Consider the following 27,943-nt stretch of genomic DNA (forward strand, 5'->3'; position numbering starts at 1 on the left):
CGGAGATTTAGGAATTCAGAAATGTGAGAATTCGGGAATGTGAGAATTCGGAAATTTGAGAATTCGGGAGTGTGAGAATTCGATAATTTGGGAATTCGGAGATTTGGGAATTCGGGAATGTGAGAATCCGGAAATTTGGAAATTCGGAGATTTGGGAATTCGGGAATGTGAGAATTCGGAAATTTGGGAATTCGGGAATGTGAGAATTCGGAAATGTGAGAATTCGGAGATTTGGGAATTGAGGAATGTGAGAATTCGGAAATGTGAGAATTCGAGAATTTGGGAATTCGGAGATTTGGGAATTCGGGAATGTGGGAATTCGGGAATGTGGGAATTCGGAAATGTGAGAATTCGGGAATGTGAGAATTCGAGAATTTGGGAATTCGGAAATGTGAGAATTCGGGAATGTGAGAATTCGAGAATTTGAGAATTCGAGAATTTGAGAATTCGAGAATGTGAGAATTCGAAAGATGCTACTTGCATCTTGCATATAAAGATACAGGAACGTGACTCTTAAGACTTTTACACAGGCTAATACAGTAGCCTTAATTGATTTTACAACTCACCAAATAAAACTCACCGGTAAACTTTTATCAATTCCATTAATAATCGTAATTGAACGTGAAAAGAGAATGTCTTACCGCGATAAAATTCACCTTCTGATTTATGTTCTCCAAAATGTCACTTGTAATTAAAAAAGGTTGAAAGTCCAGTAGTTCGATTAATGGAGCAACATTTTCCTTTTCTTCCATCAAATTATACACTACAAATTTCTTCGTGTCATTTCACATTTAATTACATTTTGATGTTTCAATCATTGACGTAAATATACACATCGTGACAGAACGACAGCTCGATTAATGTTTTCCGGCTTTTCTAAAGTGAATGTCTTCCTCTTGTGTGTCAAGGCCTTAAAAAAACTATATTTCTTTTTTGCTAAGATTGGCAAGTCAGCGTTTCGCGAGTTCGATGAAAATACTGTCCCAAGCTACTTTTGTTTGGTGTCGTGGAAAACGGAAGTAGGTCAGTCAGCAAATTCTTTATCACTGCTTATTTCAATACCTCGAGTACGAATAAGAATATCGTGATAGATGCAGTTTCGTAAGCGAATCAGAAAATTGCTTATAAGCAATATCACCTTATAGGTAATCCACTAATAAAAGTGTTACACGAAACATTAAGTAACGGAGCCAATTCGTTGCTCGACTCTTTCCTTCTTGGATAATACTTGTGTACTACATTATGGAACGCTAGTCAGATATTATTTTATAATACGGATATTATTTCATGACATAAATTATTTAAATAATTTTTCAGGAGGTAAATTATTTAGATATTATTTCGTGATATAAATTATTTAGATATTATTTCACGACATAAAAGTTTAAATAAGTTAAATAAGTCAATAAAATAAGTCAAATAAGTCAATAGACAAGTTTTTCAAATTCAAGTCTTTAAATTCGTGAACTAGACATATTAACAAAAGTACCATCCATGGTACTCTAAGAGGCAATTCTTCAAATTTACATATTTAACTTCATAAACTAAATATAATATCTGACCTCCAGTCAGATATTTTGGAATTTTGGGGCATAGGAATTTGGGGATGTGGAAATTTTGGAATTTGGGGGCGTAGGAATTTGAGAATGTGGAAATTTGGAAGTTTTGAAATTGGGGGGTGTAGAAATTTGGGGATATGGAAATTTGAGGATGTAGAAATTTGGGAGCGTGGAAATTTGGGTGCGTGGAAATTTGGGCGCGTAGAAATTTGGAAGCGTGGAAATTTGGGGGCGTGGAAATTTGGAGACGTCGAAATTTGGGGGCTTGCAAAATTTGGGAGCGTGGAAATTTAAGGGCTTGCAAAATTTGGGAGCGTGGAAATTTGGGGGCTTGTAAAATTTGGGCGCGTAGAAATTTGGGAGCGTGAAAACTTGGGGGCGTGGAAATTTGGGGGCGTAGAAATTTGGGGACGTCGAAATTTGAGAGCGTGGAAATTTCGGGACGTCGAAATTTGAGAGCGTGGAAATTTCGGGATGTCGAAATTTGAGAGCGTGGAAATTTCGGGACGTCGAAATTTGGGGGCTTGCAAAAATTTAGGAGCGTGGAAATTTGGAGGTATGCAAATTTTGGAGCGTGGAAATTTGGAGGTGTGAAAATTTGGGGGCTTGGAAATTTGGGGATGTAGAAATTTGGGGGTGTAGAAATTCAGAAATATAGGAGTGAACAGTTTGAAGATCTGAGGACTTGAAAATTTAGGAATTTGATGTTGCAAAAACTTGTAAATTCAAGGCTACCAAATATTTTATTATAAAAAATTATAAAATCTCAACCCTAAATTGTAATTGTGAATTTACCTAAAAATTTAATTATCATGTAAAATGTATTTACATGAAACTCGAGGTTATTACAATTTGGTGGTTTATGTAGCAAGCTCATAAATTTCCATCGTTGATGATACTGTTCTTTAAGTGTTTATTCAGTAGAACGAGTGTTTGGGTGAAAGTTATGCATTCACTTAACAAATAGCGAGTAATTATAATCTAGCCAACGATTGCTTTCGCTAATGATCAGTTATTCACGCCACTGGAATTGATTAATGCGCTTTGTAATCGCCGGTTCTTTCGAGTCGACCATTTTTAGTTTGGAAGAAAGCGAGGTAAATAGTACTTCGTTAAGCGGTCTATTATTCAGGGAATTAATTAAGGTAGGTTCAGAGTTTCAACTTCGGTGTCTAAAATTGTAGACAAGGAAAAAATGTAAAAAATTTATCTTTGTTTTCTGACAAATATATTTCTGTGCACTTTAAATGCGCCACCATAATTTTGCTGGAATATAAAACGGCAAAAGGAGATGAATTTATAACATTATTTTTATGTGGCCTTGGTTAAATTCACAAACATGATTACATACTTTATAACGTGGATATTATAAAATGGTCTTTTATTATTAAAAAAAGTAATGTAAATATACAGCAGAAAAATATCTTCGAAAATAACTCGTGAATATTTATTACAATGCTTAAAATTTTCTGTGCACACTGAACAAGGTAAACAGTCGAGCTAATCGAAACGGAAGCGTACAATTTAGCGGGCGACATCAAAACAGTGGTCACGTATGATTGAAAAGCCCATCGTATAAACTGTGTTATGTACGATTGAAAATTTCATCGACCAGTCGGTATATTCGAGTGCTTATAATTCATAACACGATGGAGCCTCGATAATGCGGCGTGTAATCGTTTCTTTGTTCCCTGGGAAACCACTTTCCTATTAACGCACCTCCTCTGCGTTTGAATATTAAGAAGGAACATCCTGTTAAATACGTTTCCGCTGAAAAATAATCGCGAAATATTACTACTCGATTTATTTTCCTGGTCGCAATTATTTTAATAAAACTTAATACTCAAATTTTCGGTTGTGATCATTTAGACAGACGTGTGGGTATATTATTTACACCTTAACCCACTCGAAAGGTCACCTTTCAATATTTTTTAAATCTGAATTACTCTGGATATGGCGATCATTGGTGAACTTGAAATGAAAATTAAACCAGAAATTCCATTACGGTGAAAATTGTCGCATTTCAACAAACATGTGCGTCACATACACGATATAAGGCAGAGGATTCGTATATCCTTGATACTACATTTCACGCCAAATCTTTTCTCTGAAAAAAGTATCGCGCCACATCCCGACAAGGAAGCCATTAAGCGTGGCTGTCAAAAATCATCGTTGGCTGATTGATCAGCCGCATCAATTCGCTCCGTGAGCACAAATGATCCTCGCATGAAAAAAAAGAAAGAAGAAACCTGAGTAATCCCTCGCGAGTGAAATAACGCGATAATATCAGACACGTCATTATCGTGGTTGGCAGGGCTGCATTATCTATCCATCATCGTCGTCGAAAACGGGAAAAGCCCGCTGTCGTTGTCCGTTGATTCGATGATCGAAACCTGCGCATCGAGTGACGCATTAAGAATTCCGTTACACGCTCGAACGCAACGCGGGAAGAAGAAGAAGAAGAAGAGGGTTCTCGATGATGCTTCGAGGTAAACGTTGGCCCGATCGAAGACAATGGAAAGTGGAAAGACAATCGAACGAACGTCAAGCCCGTGGAAGCCTTTCATTGCCCAACAGCAACGGCACAACATACGCTGCTTCTGCGTATTGAAATTCAATCGGGCTGCCTGTATCTTGGATGCCTTTGTCGTACGCGTCGTAGGACGCTGCCGACACAATATTTCCGTTTAGCAGTCGGGAATTCGAATACCGAGTTTCCCGCTCGTTTTCACCGGTCGCGGAGTAATTATTAGCAACACTTTGTCTCGACAAAGGACAACTCGTTGGAATGGAACGTGAGGGTAGATCGATGTGGATAATGGATTTGGGTCAGATTCGGAAAAAGTCGGACGAGTTCGGTCGGAAATACGAAGGTACCTGGTTGGAATACTTGGGGGTGTGGAATTGCGAAATTTGATTTGTGGATCTGAGGATTTAGGAATTTAGAGATTTGAGATGTAGGAATTTGGGGATCTAGGGATTTGGGAATCTAGGAATTTGAGATCTAGGAAATTGGGATGAAGGGATTTGAAATCTTGGAAATTGGGATGAAGGGATTTAGGAATGTAGGAATTTGGGGATCTTGGGATTTGGGGATCTTGGGATTTGGGGATCTTGGGATTTGGGGATCTTGGGATTTGGGGATCTTGGGATTTGGGGATCTTGGGATTTGGGGATCTTGGGATTTGGGGATCTTGGGATTTGGGGATCTTGGGATTTGGGGATCTTGGGATTTGGGGATCTTGGGATTTGGGGATCTTGGGATTTGGGGATCTTGGGATTTGGGGATCTTGGGATTTGGGGATTTAGGGATTTGGGGATCTTGGAATTTGGGGATCTTGGGATTTGGGAAACTTGGGATTTGGGGATCTTGAGATTTAGGAATGTAGGAATTTGGGGATTTAGGGATTTGGGAATCTTGGAATTTGGGTATTTAGGGATTTGGGGATCTTGGGATTTGAGGTCTTGGGATTTGGGGATCTTGGGATTTGGGGATCTTGGGATTTGGGGATCTTGGGATTTGGGGATCTTGGGATTTGGGGATCTCGGAATTTGGGGATCTTGTGATTTAGGGATCTTGGGCTTTGGGAATCTTGGGATTTGGGGATCTTGGGATTTAGGAATGTAGGAATTTGGGGATTTAGGGATTTGGGGATCTTGGAATTTGGGGATCTTGGGATTTGGGGATCTTGGGATTTGGGGATCTTGGGATTTGGGGATCTTGGGATTTGGGGATCTTGGAATTTGGGGATCTTGGGATTTGGGGATCTTGGGATTTGAAATCTTAGAAATTGCGATTCAGGGATTTAGGAATGTAGGAATTTGGGGATCTTGGGATTTGTGATCTAGAAACTTGAAATCTTAGAAATTGAGATGTAGAGATTTGAAATCCTAGAATTTGAGATATAGGGATTAGAAATCTTGGAAATTGGGATCTAAGGATTGGAGACATAGATTTGGTACCCAGAAATTTAGATATCTACCGATATAGCATACTATAAATTTAGAACTCAAAAATTTGATAACATGTGAATTTTGAAACCTGAAAACCCTGTATCTTGAATTTGTACATATAAGAATTTGTGTTTACGAATCTGCAAATTTGACCTGCTGCACAATTTCCTCTCCTACATTCTGGTCCAGGGCCATGTAGCGGGACTCCGCCGTAGATACATATCTAAATACAAGTACAACTTTCGGATGATCCGAAAATAATCGTGGTTTCTTGAACTCGCACTTGAGTAGAAAGCTAAAGATCCATAGGATTGCGTAATTTGAACTTTGAAATTATAAAACCTCCATGCGAGCAGAAGTTCAAGGTGAAACAGTATTAGAATCGTCAATTACTTTGGTGGCCAGAGTCCGTGACGCGAAATAGCGGTTTTGAACGTAAATCTTTTTAAGCAAAATTTATTTCGGCGATAAAATCTGTTGCAAGTTTGTGTATCCTCCGAAACACGTTCCAGCTCCAACAATCCAAAGCTTCATGCAAACGTCCCAGTACAAAAGTATTTGTCTGGTGATTCGACAAAAACGTGAAAAAAGAATCAGAGGATTCCTGGTAAAATACCGACGAAACAATCTCACTGTGCATTCGAACAATTTTGTTTAACCTTTTCATTGAACGTGTCGTTGTGTTTGCACAATACCTTGCTTTGTGTTCTAACGTTCGTAATTTTGTAATAAGTAAACAATTGAAAGTCATGTTTTATATTTCCGTAAAGTGTGATTTGATGGCACCTTTTGTCTTTTGATGTTAGTAATTTTATAATAAATATATAACTGAAAGTATGGTATTTTTGCTTTACTTTAAATATTTGTACTGTCTACATCTGTGACCAAACTGTGACTAAATGATCTTCCTCACTTGCAAATAATATTTACAGAAGAAACCGATTTCTTCCTGCCTTTCTATTTTTCCTGTTTTGCACTTCCACTTTTTCCTGCTTCAACCCATTAACTGTCTTTTTATTTTAATTTCACCTCATGTTTTCAAATTTGCCTCGAACATCCTTGTACGTGATTCAACATCAAAACAAAAAATAATTCTACAAACTAGAATCTAAATGTTCACCAAGAACATAGCCCACATCCACTGCAAATAACAAGAAAAATATACACATATTCGAGTTCCCATTTACTCGCGGTAGCAACTGGGTTACCTAAAAGAGATCAAACAGAGATGGCTGCATTGAAGGAGAGGAACTGTGAGGAAAATAAGGACGTCTTCGGTGTCTGACAAAAGCGATTATTCGTCTCCGAAAAGGTTTTGGCCTGGCCTCGAATAAGACCCGGTAGAAAATACGCTGACTGCCCGGTTTCTTTTCTCCTTTGCTCGAAGCCGTGCACGCAGGACTAACCCACGTTTCGAATAATAAACTGGTTTCGGAGTTCCGGTTTTCCGTCTTTCTTCGTCCCGATAGCCGGTCGAAGCAGGGATCGCGCGAACCTTAATAAGGCAATGAAACCTTTATGCTCATACATGGTAAGACTAGACGGCCGGTATATAGCTCTTTCTCTATCCGCGTTTTCATCGTGCCTATTCCAACATGGACGAGCATCCTCTTCTGCTTGATCGATCGACGAACCTGTTCGACGACGCCGATCATCGGACGCCATATACAGCGCACCTCGGCAAATGTAGGGGACATTTCTTTCTTGCGGGGTCATTACTGCCTCCGCTTCATATTTATGATGCTCTTATTGTTCCTGTGCAATTTTGCGATTTTTTGGTTAGGTATTGATATTGATCTGGTTGGGTATTGCGTTTGGTATATTTGCGTTGACGGAATTTTTTTGAATCAGGGATAGTTGAAATCTGGGGATGGATTGGGATTTGGGTGATTTGGGATTTGGGAGATTGAGAACTTGGGAGATTGGGAACTTGGGAGATTGGGAACTTGGGAGATTGGGAACTTGGGAGATTTGGAACTTGGGAGATTTGAAACTTGGGAGATTGGAAACTTGGGAGATTCGGGATTTAGGAGCTTTGGAACTTGGGAGATTGGGAACTTGGGAGATTTGAAACTTGAGTGATTTGGAACTTGGGAGATTGGGAACTCGGGAGATTTGGGATTTGGGAGATTGGAAACTTGGGAGATTGGGAACTTGGGAGATTTGGAACTTGGGAGATTTGGAACTTGAGAAATTTGGAACTTGGGAGATTGGGAACTTGGGAGATTTGGAACTTGGGAGATTGGAAACTTGGGAGATTAGGAACTTGGGAGATTTGGAACTTGGGAGATTTGGAACTTGAGAAATTTGGAACTTGGGAGATTGGGAACTTGGGAGATTGGGAACTTGGGAGATTGGGAACTCGGAAGATTTGGGATTTGGGAGATTGGAAACTTGGGAGATTGGGAATTTGGGAGATTTGGAACTTGGGAGATTTGGAACTTGAGAAATTTGGAACTTGGGAGATTGAGAACTTGGGAGATTTGGAACTTGGGAGATTTGGAACTTGAGAAATTTGGAACTTGGGAGATTGGAAATTTGGAAGATTGGCAACTTGGGAAATTTGGAACTTAGGAGATTGGGAACTTGTGAGATTTGGAACTTGGGAAATTTGGAACTTGGGAGATTTGGAACTGGGGAAATTTGGAACTTGGGAGATTTGGAACTTGAGAGATTTGGAACTTGGGAGCTTTGGAACTTGACAGATTGGGAACTTGGGAGATGGAGAATTGAGGAGATTTGGAGATTTGGAAATTTGGAAATTTGGAAATTCGGGAATTTCTAAATTTGCAAATTTACAAACATATAAATATAAAAATTTGAAAACCTGTAAATTTCAAAACATACAAAATTGCAACCCTCCTTCAACATCCTCCTAACACCAAAACAGAAACATATAAAATGTAAGTTCTATGAGTAATAAAATGTTCATGCATCAAAATGTATAAGAAAGGAGACAATAATGAATTGACGCAGAAGTATCGAGTTCCGTTTACGCATCGTAACTGTTTAATATTTAACACTCTCGTCACTATTTTCGTCTCGAATCCTTCGAGCAGCAACTACTCACCACAGATCGGTATTTTTATTCTTATTCTTGAAGCAGTTAACAGCTGTTTCGTTCTGGACGTAGGAAAATCGCTCGGTTGCCCTGCCCGAGTGTGTTGAGCAACGTGCATAACTTGTCCGGTGCGTTGGCAAACAAACCGGGCAACAATGTACAAGGTTTAACTCGTTTGGTTGTCGATATGATTTAGAGATCTTTTATTACTCTTAAAATGTCACTGGCATTATATGGTAAACGTATACATAGATATAGTCATCGCTGTTTGTGAAAATTATTTTTAGATTTTCTTTTTTTTTTTTAATTTGTGAACTTCCAAAGTGTTAGATTTAAAAATTTTGGTTTTTCAATTTTGGACATTTGTGGATTCTTAAGTTTATGAATTTATGAATTTGTAAATTGTTAATTTTCTTTTTGAATTATTGAACTTTTCGTTTTTTAAATGATTGAGATTGTTGGGTACAAAATTCAAGAATTTTAGTACGTGTCACTCCTCAAATTTTTGAATTAGCAAATTTTTAAATTACAGAAGTTCTAAATCACTTAATTACTAAATTTCTATATTTCTATATTTTTGTGCATGTGTATGTCCACAAATCCATATGTCTATATGCTGCATGTGGATATGTTTGTATGTGTATATGTCTGTATGTGCATGTGTCTATACAGGGTGTTCGGCTACTGGTGGGCATAATTTTAGGGGGTGGTAGCTGGAGTGATTCTGAACAACTTTTTCCTTTACCAAAATGCTGGTTAAAGCTTAGTTTTCGAATTATTGCTGAAAAGCACTGACCAATGAGATCGCATATAGACCGGTCGCGCGACAGCGTGAGCGACAGCTTCGAATATGACGGCCGATCGTCGTCGTGAACAAATGTATCGATACTGTCGGTATAACGTCGGTATAACGTCGGTATAATAGAAAGCTGTTAGATGAAAGTTACATTGAATAATGAATAAAAAAATCTGGTTATTGTTGAATTATCATTCATTCATGAATAAGAAATAACAAAATTAGTCTCTACTCACGTAATCAAAGTAAATCGAATTTATTCAATACGTTTATTCGTTATCGCAAAGAAATAATAGCTAAAATATGGAAAATTATTTTCGTTAGATATTGTAATGATGAAAAAGAACAAATTCTCATTTTTAAAAAATTGAATAACTTTTCTATTCAACAAATAAAAATGTGAATTGAATAATTAACAAATTTAAATGTAGCTCACCCATTAAACCGCAAATAATCACAATAAAAATGTGTCTCTGTCACCGGTCCGATCCACCGGTCCTTACTGTTAATATAAATCAATCACCATACAGAAACTCTCAAAAAACTCTCAAGAAACTTCATTGTCACCCATCACTTTCATCTTTCATTATTAGTTCTCATTATCATTTTTCTTTCTCATTTTTCACTAATTTGCACTAATTTTCACTGTGAGTCCGACACGTAAATAGGACGAATGAAAACACGTGAACGAATATTCATAAATAATTTAAACTATACTATCTTGAAAGCAAGAAAACAGAATTTTCGGTTAAAAACAACGATACATTTTATTTCGACACGTTTCTTTCGACACGTTTCTTTCGACAATAAACGATGACTGTCGATTGACGCCGCAGTCGTTCAACAGATCATCGTTGCATGGCAACCGTTCGCGACGTATGCCTCGCAATCGAGAACAAAACCGCGATCCGTAGCCAGTCTAACAATGTCTTCTAATAAAATATAATATAATTTCGATTCCTCAATTCGGATATCTTATAATGAGAATAGTGTATTGTTAAACATACATATCTATGAATAATCGTTCACGCGTTTTCATTCGGTTCGTTTACTGGTCGTGCTTATGTTGTGTAATTATTATTAGAAAAAGACAGTGAAATAAATTGAGAGTTCATTGACCCTGCCAGGACATCAGCTGTTGATGCTCTGATCGGTGGATCTACACGGTGACACAAATATTTTTTATCGAAGCTAGTTTTTCGATGAATCAATGAGTAAGTGTTATTTAAGTTACCTCTGTATTTTTAAAATTAAATGTACGCAGCAATAGATTTATTTCACTTCAATGAGGTACTGCATTAGATATTCTATTCCAATTCGATCTCATTTCATAGGCAAGGTACTCATTCGGTTTGAAACGTAAATTTATTCGTTTGCTTCATTAGTATAGTTGACAAAATTAATTTTCGTGAATTTATTCTTTTTCCTTTTTGAAGGCATAAAATAAATACAATATACTTCGTCTGGTTGTTGTAAACGTGAATTTATTCTTTTTCCTTTTTGAAGGCATAAAATAAATACAATATACTTCGTCTGGTTGTTGTAAACGTGAATTTATTCTTTTTCCTTTTTGAAGGCATAAAATAAATACAATATACTTCGTCTGGTTGTTGTAAACAACAACTAATTGGTTTATTTCTCATTCACGAATTACGAAGATTTTAATATTATTTTAAACATGTTAATTCATTACTCGATTTAATTTTTACCTAATAGCTTCTTGTTATACCGACAGTATCGATACATTTGTTCACGACGACGATCGGCCGTCATATTCGAAGCTGTCGCTCACGCTGTCGCGCGACCGGTCTATACGCGCTCTCATTGGTCAGTGTTTTTCATTAATAATTCAAAAACTAAGCTTTAACCAGCATTTTGGTAAAGGAAAAAGTTGTTCAGAATCACTCCAGCTACCACCCCCTAAAATTATGCCCACCAGTAGCCGAACACCCTGTATGTTCATGTGTCTTATATGGCCATGTGTCTATATGTCGATATGTCTATATGTCCATGTAACTATATGTATGTTCATGTGACTACGTGTTCATGTGTCTTATATGTCTATATGTCTGCACGTGTATATGTCTGTATATGGATACATATGTCTGTATATCCATGTGACTATATGTTCATGTGTCTAGTATGTCCATATGTCTACATTCTTATATTGCCACCTTCAAAATTCCTAAACATCCAAATACCCAAGTCCCAAAATTATCAAATGTCCACAAAACCAAATACTAAAACCACCAACTATAAAACAACATAAACTTCAACACACGATTACCGCCAACGACGCGTTTTAAAACAAAGTCCAGCCCAAAGGCATTCAACACCCAGATAACAAACGCACGAGCACCGAATCTACATACACGTTGAACACATCGGTATTAAGATACCTCCAACTGAAAATCATACGCTTTAGATTTTCCCCATAGCTGTATCGAATCGCATACGTCGGTTTGTAGTTGCGTTAGAATTTCACGCGCTCGTTGCTTCGTCGAGCACTCGTCGGAATTGCTCTTTTGCTCGTTTAGATAGAACCGGACACAGGTTATCGCTTCGCTTTGCACGCGTACACCGTGATAGAAAGTTACCTGCGTCCCTCGACCCGGTTCGTTTCTCTTTTTTCCGCGATATCGTGCGATTCGAAAAACTTAAAAAAACGCCATTGTAATGTATGAAACCGAGAGGCGTAAAGATAGATCCCCTTATCGCATAGTGAAATTCTGGATGTACGATAAAATATTCTGGTTGAATATTATAGGAGACAAATCTGGAGATAAATCTACTTGTGTTATTTGCTGAATTAGGGGACAAGGTGGGTTATTGTTTGTAGGTGTGGATTTAGTGTAGGTAGGTTTAGTGTAGGCTTTAAGAGGAGGGTTAGATATAGAAGGTATAGGGTTGGACAGTTTTTCATTTTTTTATTTGGAAATTTAGAATTTTCTAATTTTTGGAATGTGTGAACCCTCAAGTTACCCACATTTCTGAGTTATTTTATTTTCAAATTCTCACATTTCTAAATTTCTACATTTCTAGATTCTTAAATTTTTGAGTTCCAACGCTCTCATATCTCCACGTTCCCATATTTTCATGCTCCCATATCTCCACGCTCCCATATCTCTGCGCTTCTGAATCTCTAAGCTCGCAAATTCTCACGCTTCCAAATTCCTACGCTATCAAATCTCTATATTTCCAAATTCTCACATTTTCAAATTTCTAAATTCTTGAGTTCCAACGCTCCCATATCTCCACGCTTCTGAATCTCTAAGCTCGCAAATTCTCACGCTTCCAAATTCCTACGCTATCAAATCTCTATTTTCCAAATACTCACATTTTCAAATTTCTATATTTCCAAATTTCTAAATTCTTGAGTTCCAATGCTCCCATATCTCCACGCTCCCATATGTCCACGCTCCCATATCTCTGCGCTTCTGAATCTCTAAGCTCGCAAATTCTAACGCTTCCAAATCCCTACTCTGTCAAATCTCTATATTTCCAAATTCTCACATTTCCGAATTCTCTCATTCCCCAATTCCTAAGTTTCTAAATACCTTCATTTCCAAATCTCCACGTTCCCAAATCCCTACATCCCCAAATCTCTCCTCTCCCAGATCCCTGCATCTCCAAACTCTACCATTGTCAAATCTACACAATCTCAAACTGTCACAACCCACCTCCTCAAATTTCCAAACTCCTACATACCTAATTAAAAAAATCTCTACATTCCCAAATTTGTACACTCACAAATTCTCCTAAATGCACATCTCCAAATGTATACCAAGTATCCACACATCTAAACACCTGATTTCCAAATCTCTAAATTCGAAAATCTCTCACTTCCCTTTCTAAAATTAATCCTAGAGAAACCACATCTGTTCCCAGCCATCCACACTCAAAGAGACGTTCTTACATTAAAGTGAAGTTTACATTACATCGTAGAGTACGGCCTTCGAACTTTTATTGGTGTGTCAAGAGCGTACCGAAATACATCGCAGATTCACGATATAATCGAATCTTTGTATCCAAATGGATCCTTTTTCTACTCTCGATCGTAGAGCAACTACGATTTGCACTCGTTACTTGTAGTTACGTAAACGTAAGCTGATTTCCGCTCGATGGATGATCCTCGAGATAAGGTAAACGCGGCTCATAACTTTCGATTGTTGCGAGAGAACTATAAGCCGTAGGCGACCCAATATGCACAGCTTTCCGCTCGCTTTTGTAGGTTCAACAACTGGGTCAACGATAGACCCGGTCTTGATATCGATGGTCCTGTTTACAGCTGTATCGATATCTATCGGTCTTGTACCTTTTCATTGATAAACTGGGTAAAAAGAGACCCTTGTTCTGCATGGATTCACCTATTCTGTGAAGATTTTTTACTCTTTTGCGGGGTCTTTTTTGAAAATTGCAGTAATTGGTGAAGTAAATTATGAACATTATTTATGCAGGATTTGTGGAGTGCTTGTTAAGTTGAAGCTGAAGTAAGAGAATAAATAAATATTCCCTGTTTGGTTTTTACCAGATGTGTTTTAATGAATGAATATTTTCAATGAAGTGCATAGTAATCAGCTTAATTGTGTAGATATGCAAGTCCACTTACTATGTTTATTAATTATTGTTCAAATAGAGTGAGTTCATCAGAAGTCAGTGAAAATATTAAAATTATATCTGTATGAGTTTATTGAAATTTTTAAAATTGTCATTGTTGTTTGAATTTTTTAAAATTATTAAACTTATCGTACTTGTATAAATTTACAAACATTAGTAAACTAGTCATACTTGTATAAATTTGCAAAAATGATTAAACTTGTCGTAAGTGCATGAATTTTTTTAAATTATTAAACATGTCATAGTTGTATGAATTTATTAAAATTATTAAACTTGTCATAGTTGTATGAATTTATTAAAATTATTAAACATGTCATAGTTATATGAATTTATTAAAATTATTAAACTTGTCATAGTTGTATGAATTTATTAAAATTATTAAATTTGTCATAGTTGTACAAATTTGTTAAAATTGTTAAACTTGTCATAAATGTACAAATTTATTAAAATTATTAAACCTGTCATAATTCTACAAATTTATTAAAATTATTAAACTTATCATAATTCTAAAAATTTATTAAAATTATTAAACTTGCTACAGTTACATGAACATATAAAAATCACCAAAATTCTTGCAGCTAAAATTACAAACTACTAAAAACTAGTAAAGATGAAATTAGAAAATTTACGAGAGCCTCGTACATCAACCCGAAAACAGCCGAAGGTATACGAAGCTCTACTTAGCTACCAAAGCTATTAAAACTAGGCGAAATGGCTAAAGTTAAAATTGTCAAAGTTAAAAACTATTTAGGCTAGATGAAATTATCGAAAGGCACCTCGACGATACTTATATAATCCATGAAATTATCAAATCTGTGAAAACTAGTGAAACTGTGTTAAACTCGAAAACTTGAAGTTATAAATTGTCGAGGCTATTAGCTACACAAATTACTTGAAACAGCGTTGCAATTTAAAAATCATTACAGTGTAGCTACCATTAGTTGAATAATTAACGGATGAAGAAAGAGAGAATATTCTGTGCATTAGTAAACCGGTTATCTTAATTTGAAGTAGCGGAGATAATAAATTAGATTACAATAAATTGTTAGTGGTCTTGAAAATTAATTTTGTGTCTTTAGTCTCTATTAGATGTAGGTTTTAATTATACGTTGACAGCGGATATGTTCACTGTATCGATTAATTAACTGGAAAGGTATTTATTATTTAAGTAACTGAGTTAGTCATTTGAGTAACTGACTTTGAGTAACTGATTATTCGAGTTATTGGGACTGTTATTTAACCAATTAGATAACTATTAATTAATTGATTAACTGAGTAGTAGTTAATTATTTGAGTCACTAAATTTGAGTCACTGTTATCTAAATAACTGTTAATTATTTAACCAACAGTTACCATTTCGATAACTATTAATTACCTGATTATATTAATACGACAAAAGTATCCCAACACATCACTAACAAATATGAAACTTTATTAAAGAAATTTTATTAAATATTTTCCTAATAAGCACTCATAAAATAGAGTCCATCATTCTCCATAAATTAGTTGAGCTCTCCATCAACTATTTCCTGATTGAATAGATAACGCTTTCTATCGGTAATAATTCATCATAGAATACTTCCTTTCATCTGCAATATTCCACCAGGGCAATTGGTGAAGCATCTATATTAAATCAAATATCGATAACTTGATGTAAAATGAAGCTTCCATTAAGACGTGCTCTTTCGCTGGTGAGTAACAACTAATGCGCAGCTCGTGTAATTGATAATTACATCCCTCCTACTGATTTAACAGCACTGAATCCCTTCAGACATTCATCAGTTGGGATAATTGATAATGAAACGGCTGATGGTCAATTAAGGTAATTATGGTGGACGAACTTTAGGGGAAACGGTTGAAGAAATCTGTGCGATCCGAATTACATTCGATATGGTGCTTTCTTCTACATTCTCAAATTTTTTAATTTCCAACTTGTCAAATTTCTGAATTTTTATGTTTCATAACTCTCGAAATTCCGAATTCTTGAAATTCACCAAATTCTCAACATTTCTCAATGTCTCTAATTCCTAAATTCCCAAATCTCCCAAATCCTAAATCTTCCAAATCCCAAATCTCTCAAATCCCAAATCTCCCAAATTCCCAATCTCCCAAGTTCCCAATCTATCAAGTTCCCAATCTCCCAAATCCCAAATCTCCCAAGTTCCCAATCTCCCAAGTTCCAAATCTTTCAAGTTCCAAATCTCCCAAGTTCCAAATCTCCCAAGTTCTCAATCTCTCAAGTTCCCAATCTCCCAAGTTCCAAATCTCCCAAGTTCCCAATCTCCCAAGTTGCCAATCTTCCAAGTTCCCAATCTCCCAAATCCCAAATCTTCCAAGTTCCCAATCTCCAAAATCCCAAATCTCCCAAATTCCCAATCTCCCAAGTTCCCAATCTATCAAGTTCCCAATCTCCCAAATCCCAAATCTCCCAAGTTCCCAATCTCCCAAGTTCCCAATCTCCCAAGTTCCAAATCTCTCAAGTTCCCAATCTCCCAAGTTCTTAATCTCTCAAATCCCAAATCTTCCAAACCCAAAATCTCCCAAATTCCAAATCTTCCAAGTGTCAAATTTCTCAAGTTCCCAATCTCCCAAATCCCAAATCTCCTAAATCCCAAATCTCCCAAATCCCAAATCTCCCAAATCCCAAATCTCCCAAATCCTAAATCTCCCAAATCCCAAATCTCCCAAATCCCAAATCTCCCAAATCCCAAATCTCCCAAATCCCAAATCTCCCAAATCCCAAATCTCCCAAATCCCAAATCTCCCAAATCCCAAATCTTCCAAATTCCCTAAACGCCCTAAATTTCCCAAATTCCCCAAATTCATCGAATTTCCTAAATTACCGCGAATAGTAATAAAAGTCCAAGTAACAATTCTGGATGAGGGATCTCGAGACTTGCATCTAATTTTACGATTGTCCTCGATGGGCGAACCCTAACGCCTTTAAGCGATTAATCAAACTGGCGTTGAATTGATACACGGCCAAACGACACTCGACATTCAACCAGACACACGTATTCTCTTTTTAATTAAATAATTCTCTGGTTGGCACGCGTCTGACAGGCTGTTCGTCCCTTTTACGACCACACGGCGATTGTATTCCGTAGAGATGCCCGAAAGTTTTACGTTCGGATGCGAATTCGATTTAATTTTAACCGTTTGACCAACGAAAGCCTTGTTTCGAACAGCTGTTAAGTAATCTCAGTGCACTGATCATCCAAGACGCGTTGTATTCTAATAGTCCAAGGATGCCGAATTTGACCCCGATTGCTGAGCTTGTTAGCACTTAATGCGATACCTTCTCGTGTCATTGCTATACAATTGTAATAGTATTCTGTTAATTGTCATTTATATTGTGGTCTTTCATTAAATAAAATGAGATCTTCCTCATCAAACAAAATGTAAACTCGATCGTTGTCTTTCAACGACGACTCAGTCATCTTACATTAACAATATTTGTGTAATTTGTTAACAATTTGCACTCCAAAAATTCATTTTCCCATTTACATTGTTCCCTCATGAAGACAACTGAGTGCAGAAACTTAATATTTTTCAAAGATTAAGGTACTCCAAAGTTAAAGTTGAATTGATGCTTTTATAAGAATTATTTTATATTTATTATCCCTTTGCACTTGAAGGTAATTTGACTGTTTGTAAACAGCAACTTTAAAACTTAGATAAAAAGTTAAATGAAGGTTTTTTTTTTAAGGTTTTATTTATTTTATTTATTTTGAGGTTTTATTATTTCTCTACTAATAATTTCCACTGTTGTTTGTTTCACTATGTTTATACGTCACACGTGTCATATTATAGAGTCAGCTAAAAAATGCTCCTTTCAAATTCTTGTATTAAATAAAATGATGACTGAGAGTCATCTCTCAAAGGGTTAAATCATGTCAGACAATGTATCACCTACTTCATATCTCAACCGTATATATAATCTCTCGAATGAATTTTCAAAAATTTTGTCCACGTCCTTAATTAAAAAAGAATAAGTATGAAAATATTCATCGAAAAGCCACTAGGTGTTTTTCCCCAGCCATTAATCATCCATAACAAAGTTCGCACACCGTCCGATACAGAAGGATGCCACTGAAAATTGATTAGCGTCAATTGTTAGCGTTCCACGGTTTCAAACTCGAAGTTCTTTAGCTCCCGTAGACAATTACGAGCAGTTACGAGCAGCATTGTTACATCACTGTAACTCGTGTCGCTGTAGTATGAATAATGCAATTTTGATTCGCCAGCTCGTTTCATGAGAAAATTAGATTAACGCGAGCGTCGCTCCCGAAGCGTCGCTGTTTATTAAAAAAAAAATCCCCTTATTCCGAGGAATTTTGAGAGCGTATTAAAGTCGAAGAAAGCGAACAAAATGGCGGGAAACGGTGGAACCGAGGCAAAGTTTGTGAAGGAAGCTCGTTTATTAAGAATTCAACTCATTTTTATTCTTAACGGTTGAACACACGGCTACACTTCGTATAAATCTGTAAATTAACCGGGTTCTGCTAGCACACGGAATATTCTGTTTCTGTAAATAATAAATTGGGGTGAATGAACTGACGTCGTACGTTATTCAAGCTGACTGAGTCGCTCTTTTTATACGAATGAATTTCAATGTCAAATGGGAAAATAAAACCTGTTGCTTCATCGCGCCTTGGATTTTAGGTGATAGAAAGGTTTTCTAGATTTTTAGGTTAGGTTTAGATGTGTGATGTGTTTATTGGGATAATGAAGGGAATATTTGATAAATTTGATGGTATAAATGGTGGGATATAGTATTTCAAGGTTTTAAATTATAAGATTTGCAAATCTCAAATTTCTAAATTTTTGTGTTCTTAATTTTGTCGAGGTTCTGAGTTCGTAAATTTCTAAATTTTCAAGGTTTACAGATACCTGCGTTTTTAATTTCTCGAATTCCCAAATTTCCAAGGATTGCAGATTCTGAAATATCTAAATTATTGCATCCCGAATTTACCACGTTCCAAAATTCTCAAATTCCAAATTTCTCAACTTCCTAAATCCCAAATTTCCCAAATTTGTAAATCACTACATTTCGAAATTTTCACGTTTCCAGTTCCCCAAATTCTCACACCCCAAAATTCTCAAGCTTCCAATTTTCTAAATTCCATCTGTTCACAAATTCAACAAATTTTCTAAATTTTCAAATCTCTAAATTTCCAAATTTTCACATTTCCAATCCCCTAAATTCTCACACTCCAAAATTTACAATTTTCCCAATCCCAAAATTCTCAAATTCCATCTGTCCACAAATTCCACAAATTTCACAAATTTCACAAATTTCATAAATTCCACAAATTCCACAAATTCCACAAATTTCACAAATTCTTAAATTTCTCGAACTAAATTCTAAAATTTGGAAAGTCGTTTAGTTCCGTTAATTTACGATATTTGAAAGTTCCAACATAACCCACGCAACGCAGCAACGTAACAAGACGAGATTTTTCCAATAATCCAGTGAACGCCTGCTAGTTGTCGATGGTAAAGGTGTTACTTTAGTAATTACCGTACGCCATCCCACCTGGTTAAGTGTGCGGCACACGCAGGTTAATGAGCTTTGCTGTTCCCAGCTTGGTGACGTTTCTAATGTGTTTCCGAGATACCTTGCCCGCCCACGTGTCATACAATCCCACGTACAATATCATTTCAAACTATTTATCCAATCGTGAAACTTTCCACGTATGTACATACCTCGTTGGTCAAATTAAAAAATTTGCAATTATCAGATTTTATAGGGTTGAGAGTTCGAGAATTTAGGAGTTTGAGGGTTTTTGGGAATTTAAGGATTTGGGAACTTGAAAATGTGGTGAAGAAGGAATTTAAAAACTTGAGCGCTTGGGAGTTTGAAATTTGACTTGGGAGTTTGAAATTAGATTTGAGAGCTGGAAATTTAACTTGAAAGTTGGAAATTTGATTTGGAAGTTTGAAGTTTGACTTGGGAGTTTAAAATTTGACTTGAAAGTTGGAAATGTGACTTAAGAGTTTAAAGTTTGACTTGGGAGTTGGAAATTTAACTTGAAAGTTGGAAATTTGATTTGGAAGTTTGAAGTTTGACTTGGGAGTTTAAAATTTGACTTGAAAGTTGGAAATTTAACTTGGGAGCTTGAAGTTTGACTTGGGAATTTGAAATTTGACTTATGAGTTTGAAATTAGACTTAGGAGCTGGAAATTTGACTTAGGAGTTTGAAGTTTGACTTATGAGTTAGGAATTTACCAATTTGAAGGCTTAAGAATCTATAACATTGAAAATTTGAGAACTTAATAAATTCTCACACAAATATAATAAACACGAAGTTCATAAAATTAGAAATTTCAGAATTCAGAAATCTGATATTTGAACGATTTACTACCTATAAAATATGGAACCTCGAACCCATAAAAGAATAAAAACAGAATTCGATTAACAGATCTTCATCTGAAACAAAAAGCAACACCAATTTTGTTTACGTTTCTCGAAAAGAGTAACGACTCATAAACGCGTGGCTCAAAACGAGGGTGAAAGTTACATACATTGTATTCATGGCCCGCTACGCGATTCGAATCTCTGAATAATTCTACGATCGGCATAGTTTCGCGAAGTATAAGTTCGACGTGTATTGTTCGAAGGCGGTAGATGATCTGCTTTTGGATCGTGAAAGGTTCCACGGTTAAGTGTTTTCTATGTTGTATTCGAGGAAAAGTGCTTCGTCGATCGGAGTTTCCGGTTGCTTTTCTTGTTGGGGATATTTTTCCTCGCAACTTTCTGTGTCTCGATGATCGACACGTGTGAAAGCGATGGCTGAATATATTAACGCTGTAAAAACTATGTGTTTGTAACACGTATTCAGCTTTTACAATGATGATCAAAACCGGTTTAATAATGGCGAATCTTGGAGATTAGGTTTTTACTTTATAATTGATGTACGTGGATACAATGTATGTAGAAACTTAATGTGCATAAATATAATGTATTATTTGCATGAATATAATTTATGATATATACATAGTGAATTTTTGATGTGCACAAATTTAATACATAATGTATATGAATGTAATGTATCATATGCATAATAATTAAATACATAATGTGCATAAAAATATCATGCATTGTATGCATAAATATAATGCACAATGTATATACATTTAATGTATGATGTACTTAAAAAATAATATATTATGTTAATAATGCATATGTGCACATATGATGCATAATGTGCATAAGTACAATGTACGATGTACATAAATATAATACATAATGCGCATACATAAAATACATATAAATATTATCTACATTTGATGTGTGATGTGCATGAAAAATAATGTATTATCTTAATAATGTATATGTACACATATGGTGCATAATGTATATGAATATAATATATCATATTGCATTATAATTGAATGCATAATGTGCATCAAAATTTCATGTATTGTATGCATAAATATAATGCACAATGTATATACATTTAATGTATGATGTACTTAAAAAATAATATATTCTGTTAATAATGCATATGTGCACATATGATGCATACTGTGCATAAGTACAATGTACGATGTACATAAATATAATACATAATGCGTATACATAAAATACATATAAATATTATCTACAATGAACATAAATATTATGTATCACATGTACAAATATGTACAATCTGTATAAAAATAACATATGACACACACGAATGTAACATATGTGTAACATACAAAGTATTTTATCTATAACACACTTCTATAAAGAACACAGTCAGTCTCATAAAATAATATTAACTTTTGAAATCTTCTTTCATACGTCACATGAGTACAACATACACAATTAAAATTGTTTAATAATTAGTTTATTTGCTGTGCATGTTTAAGTCTCTCTTCGCAGTTTCTCATAGAAAAGACATTAAAAGAAGAGTCAGAAAGAACGATCGTAGGAGTAGATTTTTCTCAAGGACGATATACCATTTCCAACACAGTAACGTCGTTTCGATCTTCAACGGTTAGGTGCATACGCACAATAATTCCCTACGTCCAAGTTATGCATGCGGTTTACCTTGTGACATCTCTTGGCTACAGCCACGCGCCTTTCTAACGCGATATCACCACGCAACCGCTTCCAACTGTTACCTACACGGTGTCCTAAACGTAACTTTCCCTATTTTATGACCCCATCAAATGCAACGTTTTAGTTTATTTTTGATAACTTAAGCTTGCTGTATTCTGCTGCGCCTGTGTTATGCAAAGTAACGTCAAATGCGTTTCATAATTTTGTTTTACATTTCATAAACTTGCTCAAACGTTATTTTGACGGTAGTACGTAAGACTTGCACGGTGGAAGACATATTGATGGCTTGGAAAGTTAGTAGTTAAACAAATTGTTTTGAAAATCTGAAGTATGTGTAACCATATATCACAGTGTGAAATTTATGAAGGGTTTCTTAATTTTCTGAAAATTCTTCTTCATGGTATGTGAGTATGTGAGATACTCACATATCAACTAGGTGATTTAATGTCAAGTATTTTAGCTTTCATAAAAATTATAGTAGTCTCAGCAGTTGGTTATTTTAAAATCTGGAAAACAACATTTTTCTTTGCCCACTCTATCGAACCAGATGGTTTTATGAATATTTTTAGAAAACGTCCTATCAAAAGAACACGGTTCATACATTTCTACCATATGTGCTTTTTACTGAATTTATAGTGAGACAAGGTTTAACAGAAAACCATATGGTTTTTCAATTTTAACTTCGAAAGATCTTGGTAATTTAATGTTTAAATAATTATGCCCTAGAGAGTAATTTCACGATTCCCTTACCGAAGAAATCTTCGTTTTCCCCATTACTATCTCCTTCAGGAACAATATCCGTATTTTTCGAAGTAATGCGTGGGGTTGCTACTCGCCCTTAGCTTCTATGCCCTCGAAAGCAATCAATCCGGTGAAATCCAATAGCTATACATGTAAGTGCCTTTTGGATCACTGGACACGTGAGTTGTTTACTGTCTCGCATTTTCCCTAGCCCTGGAGGCTATATTCCAAACGTAAATTTGTGGGAGACTCATTTTTCCATTTTTATATCTTCAAATACCTGTATTTGCAAATTGTCACATGTCCAAATTTCTACATTCCCAAATTTTCATATTTTCAGATCTCAGCATTTCCAAATACCTGCATTCCCAGATTTCCACATCTCTAGATCTCTACACTCCCCAATTTCCATATTTCCAAATTCCCACATTTTCAAATTTTTATGTCTCAAGTCCTCACATTTCCAGATCTCAGCGTCATCGAATACCTACATTCTCAGATTTCCACATCTCTAGATCTCTACACTCCCCAATTTCCACACCCCCAAATGCCTATATTTCCAAATTGTCACATATCCAAATTTCTGCATCCCAAACCCTCACATTTCCAGATCTCAGCATCCCCAAATACCTACATTCCCAGATTTCCACATTCTCAAATTTCCACACTCCCCAATTTCCATATCCCCAAATACCTATATTTCCAAATTGTCACATGTCCAAATTTTTACATTCCAAACTCTCACATTTCCAGATCTCAGCATCCCCAAATACCTACATTCCCAAATTTCCACATCTTCAAATTTCCACACTCCCCAAATTCCTATATTCCCAAATTGCTACATGTCCAAATTTCCACGTCACAAACTCTCACACTTCCAGATCTCAGCATCCCCAAATACCTACATTTTCAAATCTCCACATTCTCAAATTTCCACACTCCCAAATTTCCACATCCCCAAATACATATATTTCCAAATTCCCACATGTGCAAATTTCTACATCCCAAACTCTCACACTTCCAGATCTCAGCATCACCAAGTACCTACATACCCAAATCTCCATATCACCAAATTTCTACATATGCAAATCCTTACACTTCCAAATTCCCACACCCCCAAGTACCTACATCTTCAAACACCCACATTCTCGATTCCACATCTCTACATCCTGCACATCTCCACATCCTACACATCTCTAAATCCTCCACATCTCCAAATCCTCGCTTTCCCAAAATTCCAAATCCCCAAATCCCAAGCTTCCCACCACATAATCCTCAACACGTCCTCTCCCAAAATATCTCCCATCCAAACAACCATAAACATACCAAAATCAGCCAACATTTTTACCCAGATTTCCAACCTCGTTGACAAGCAAACATTTCCTCGAGGCTCCACATACAAAGTCATAGAATGTAATAATTGTCAAGTGAATTTATTTAAGGTTCTTGGTCGTGAAAATAAGGTCCTTTCGATAGGTTCGATTTCGCGTCGAGGGTCAAGCGGATTTGGCTTGTCGGGCCGTGAATCTTGGCCGCTCGTGAATCGTCTCGTTTTATTTATGCTCTCGAGCCGTTGCGAGCGTGTCGCCTGGCAGAAGCTCCGGACAGGAAGGAAGAAGCAAAAAAAAGAAGCGAAAAAAAAAGAGAAGAGGACACACGAGAGGGAGTCAAGAGAGTACACGATTACAATTTATACGCGTGGCTGGTAGAGAACCTCCTCTCGTCTCGGTTATTCCACTCTCTTACTTTTTATTTATGCCGATGCGGCGACGCGAGTCGCGCGATCACCGACCGATAATAATTTTTCATTACATGACCGTGGCTGGCGTTGTGAAACGCGTTCCAAGTTCGATGTCGACTTCTTGCGATCTGTTTTTCTGACTTATGAAAAATCGAACGTTTGCGAGATCGTTTTTGTACGGGGATTAAGGTGCAAGTACTTCGTTCAAATATAGATCGGTTTGTAGTTTGGATGTTGTGAAGCACTCTATCTTGCATAATTGAAATTAGTTGAACTTCTCGTTAAAATGAGAAATTATACTTCCAAGTTCGTTGGAAGTATAATTCGCTGATTTTAGGTGGAGAACGCAAGACTAGATTATCTGTTGTGAGCCATTTTGTTGAGGTCTCCATTTTGTCTACAAATAGCTTGACCGAGTATTGTGAATATTTACAAAGTTTTAATTTAAATATTTCAACAATTCGAATTAGTTTCAGATAGAGTCAGAAAGATGTCACACAAACTATGAGGATAACCTTAAAATAATTCCAGAGTCACCAAATAAACTAGTCCAAATAAAAGATGTAAAGAAGGTATCTGTACATAGCAACTGAAACTTGAAGTTGACTTAACAGAAAATACTCCGCAAACATTACCCAAAACCGAATTAAGAATTAATGAATAATCACGTAATAAGATCTGAAACCTCAAACGAGGCAATAAATGCTGATTAAATATCCACGTCGAAGTGCGAGGGTGACAAAAAGAGAAAGTCTATTAATCTCTATAATGGCGTACTCTCGGCCCGAATCGAATATATTTGCCGACCATAAAGAGCGCAAAGACATAAAGTGAATTCGGTCCGACAAGGGATGTTCGCCTCGGCAGTTACGCACGGTCCCGTGACCCTTTGATAGAAATTTATGTCAACATCGGTCTGCTCTTAATCGTCGTTAACCCTAATCAATTGGTGGTGAATCGTTTCGCTGTCTGGATCGAAGCTCACGTGCACGTGCACGATTAGCCGGCCAGAAAAGAGAGCCGTCGGAGCTTAACTTTCGTACGAAATGTTAGTCTGTATGCCGTAACTTCGATAATTCCTCGGTCGCGATCGTTGCGTGATCGCGAATACGTTCGATCGCATGATCCCCGTGATTACACGTTGCCGCAATGAATTACTTACAAGGCTAAACAGAAACTGTTTATGGGATACGAGTTCCCGAGCAAGATCCTTGCTCTTCTTCTGCGAACGCTCCCTGGAGCTTTTAGAAACACGATATTCGCTTTGGAATCGCGACTCTGTGTTTCTTATTTCGCTGTTGATTATCGTATATTGTCTGATATGTGTGCTATTGAAGCTATTCAAATGGCTGAATGTAATTGCTACTCCACTTAAGATCAATGAAAGGAGAGGAGCTATTCCTACTGTACAAATTCTATTCAATGGGAGTCACTGGACAAGGGATATGGAAACGTCAAAATCTATTGTGGGGAACTAAAAATTAACAGGTACTCGAAACTACTCAGGGCTAGGAGGCTATTTCGTTACTCAGAACTACTCAATGTTACTCAAATCCATCAGAAGCTATTGGAAACTACTGTGTGCCACCACAAGTTACTCATTACTAGTTAGAAGCTGTTCAATGTTATTCAAAGATACTTGGAAGCTACTCAAAGCTACTCAGATGCTATTCAATGTTGCTCAATGCTGCTCAAAATTATTTGAAGCTATTTGATACTACCCTAAGCTACTTGGTGCTAGATAGAAGCTACTCAATGTTATTCAAAGCTACTCGGTGCTAATCTGAAGCTACTCAATGTTACTCAAAGATGTTTGGAAGCTACTGAAAGTTACTCAGATGCTATTCAATGTTGCTCAATGCTGCTCAAAATTATTTGAAGCTATTTGATACTACCCTAAGCTACTTGGTGCTAGATAGAAGCTACTCAATGTTATTCAACGCTACTCGGTGCTTGTCAGAAGCTATTCAATGTTACTCAAAGATGTTTGGAAGCTACTCAAAGCTACTCAGATGCTATTCAATGTTGCTCAATGCTGCTCAAAATTATTTGAAGCTATTTGATACTACCCTAAGCTACTTGGTGCTAGATAGAAGCTACTCAATGTTATTCAAAGCTACTCGGTGCTAATCTGAAGCTACTCAATGTTACTCAAAGATGTTTGGAAGCTACTGAAAGTTACTCAGATGCTACTCAATGTTGTTCAATGTTGCTCAAAATTATTTGAGGCTATTCGATGCTACCCTAAGCTACTATGTGCTAGATAGAAGCTACTCAATGTTATTCAAAGCTACTCGGTACTTGTCAGAAGCTACTCAATGTTACTCAAAGATGTTTGGAATCTACTCAAGGCTACTCAGATGCTACTCAATGTTGTTCAATGTTGCTCAAAATTATTTGAGGCTATTCGATGCTACCCTAAGCTACTATGTGCTAGATAGAAGCTACTCAATGTTATTCAAAACTACTTGGTGCTAATCTGAAGCTACTCAATGTTACTCGAAGATGTTTGGAAGCTACTGAAAGCTACTCAGATGCTATTCAATGTTGCTCAATGCGGCCCAAAATTATTTGAAGCTATTCCATGCTACTTAGCATTACTCAAAGACACTTACTGTTACAGACAATGTACTGACAGCTACTTGATGCTTCTCAAAACTATTCAAAGCTTTTAAAATCTACTCAGGTACTCAGTGCTACTCAATGTTACTCAGAACAATTTAAAGCTTCTCAATATTACTGAGAGTAGCTCACTGTTTTTAGAGGTACTAACAGCTGTAGCTACTTTAAAACTAGTCGTAAACGGTAAAATTCTACGTCACACAGAATACATCACCGCTGACTTTTTCATAGCTCCCTAGCGTTTCTCTCAAATGAATATCCCAGGGATTTGGTTAGCAGACGTCTGTCGCCCAAGTTTTACGAGATCTCGTAACTTCCCTCGTCTCTCGAAATCTGATAAGACAACTCGCGGGGCAACCGCGGAAAAATAATGAACGAGATCGTGCAACCGTTCGCGGCAAGAACAACGAGACAGACAGTTGATTATCATTCAAACGGCACCGGCGACCGGTGACTGCCCTTGGCCATACGGAAAGGCGACGCTTCGCAAACGAAACGCTTTAATGCCTGAAAGAGGAGGAGACGTAATTGTCGGTTCGTTTCTCCTCGTGTCGTTAAACTCGTCGAGCCTTCGTCGAGGGTCAATATCCACCACTTACGTGCTTATCTTTCCAACTAATTCGTTCTACTTTCGCGGAAATTCCACGATGGATCAAACGTTTTTGGACAGGGAACTGTTTAGCTAGCGACGGTCAAGTGTCTTTGCTAAGCTCTGAGGTGTGGATGTTGACAGTCGGCTTTCAGTTTGGAGACTTGAAAGCTTGACATTTGTAGTTCTCTATGGGTCTACATCTTCTGT

At 36.7% G+C, this 27,943-nt stretch overlaps 1 protein-coding gene and 1 long non-coding RNA gene across 4 annotated transcripts in view; one reads left to right on the forward strand and one right to left on the reverse strand.

Annotated features, from left to right (window-relative positions):
* The window catches only part of LOC100876289 (uncharacterized), a 305,268-nt gene that overhangs the window by 267,699 nt on the left and 9,626 nt on the right, over nucleotides 1–27,943 (forward strand). The window lies entirely within an intron of this gene.
* LOC105663310 (uncharacterized) lies at nucleotides 2,924–6,465 on the reverse strand. Its single transcript, XR_001096791.2, has 2 exons — nucleotides 5,650–6,465; nucleotides 2,924–4,225 (listed from the first exon to the last, which is right to left on the reverse strand). It is a non-coding gene; the product is annotated as an uncharacterized LOC105663310 (long non-coding RNA).

Source organism: Megachile rotundata, chromosome 5 (assembly GCF_050947335.1).
Source record: "Megachile rotundata isolate GNS110a chromosome 5, iyMegRotu1, whole genome shotgun sequence".
NCBI classification, from domain to species: domain Eukaryota; kingdom Metazoa; phylum Arthropoda; class Insecta; order Hymenoptera; family Megachilidae; genus Megachile; species Megachile rotundata.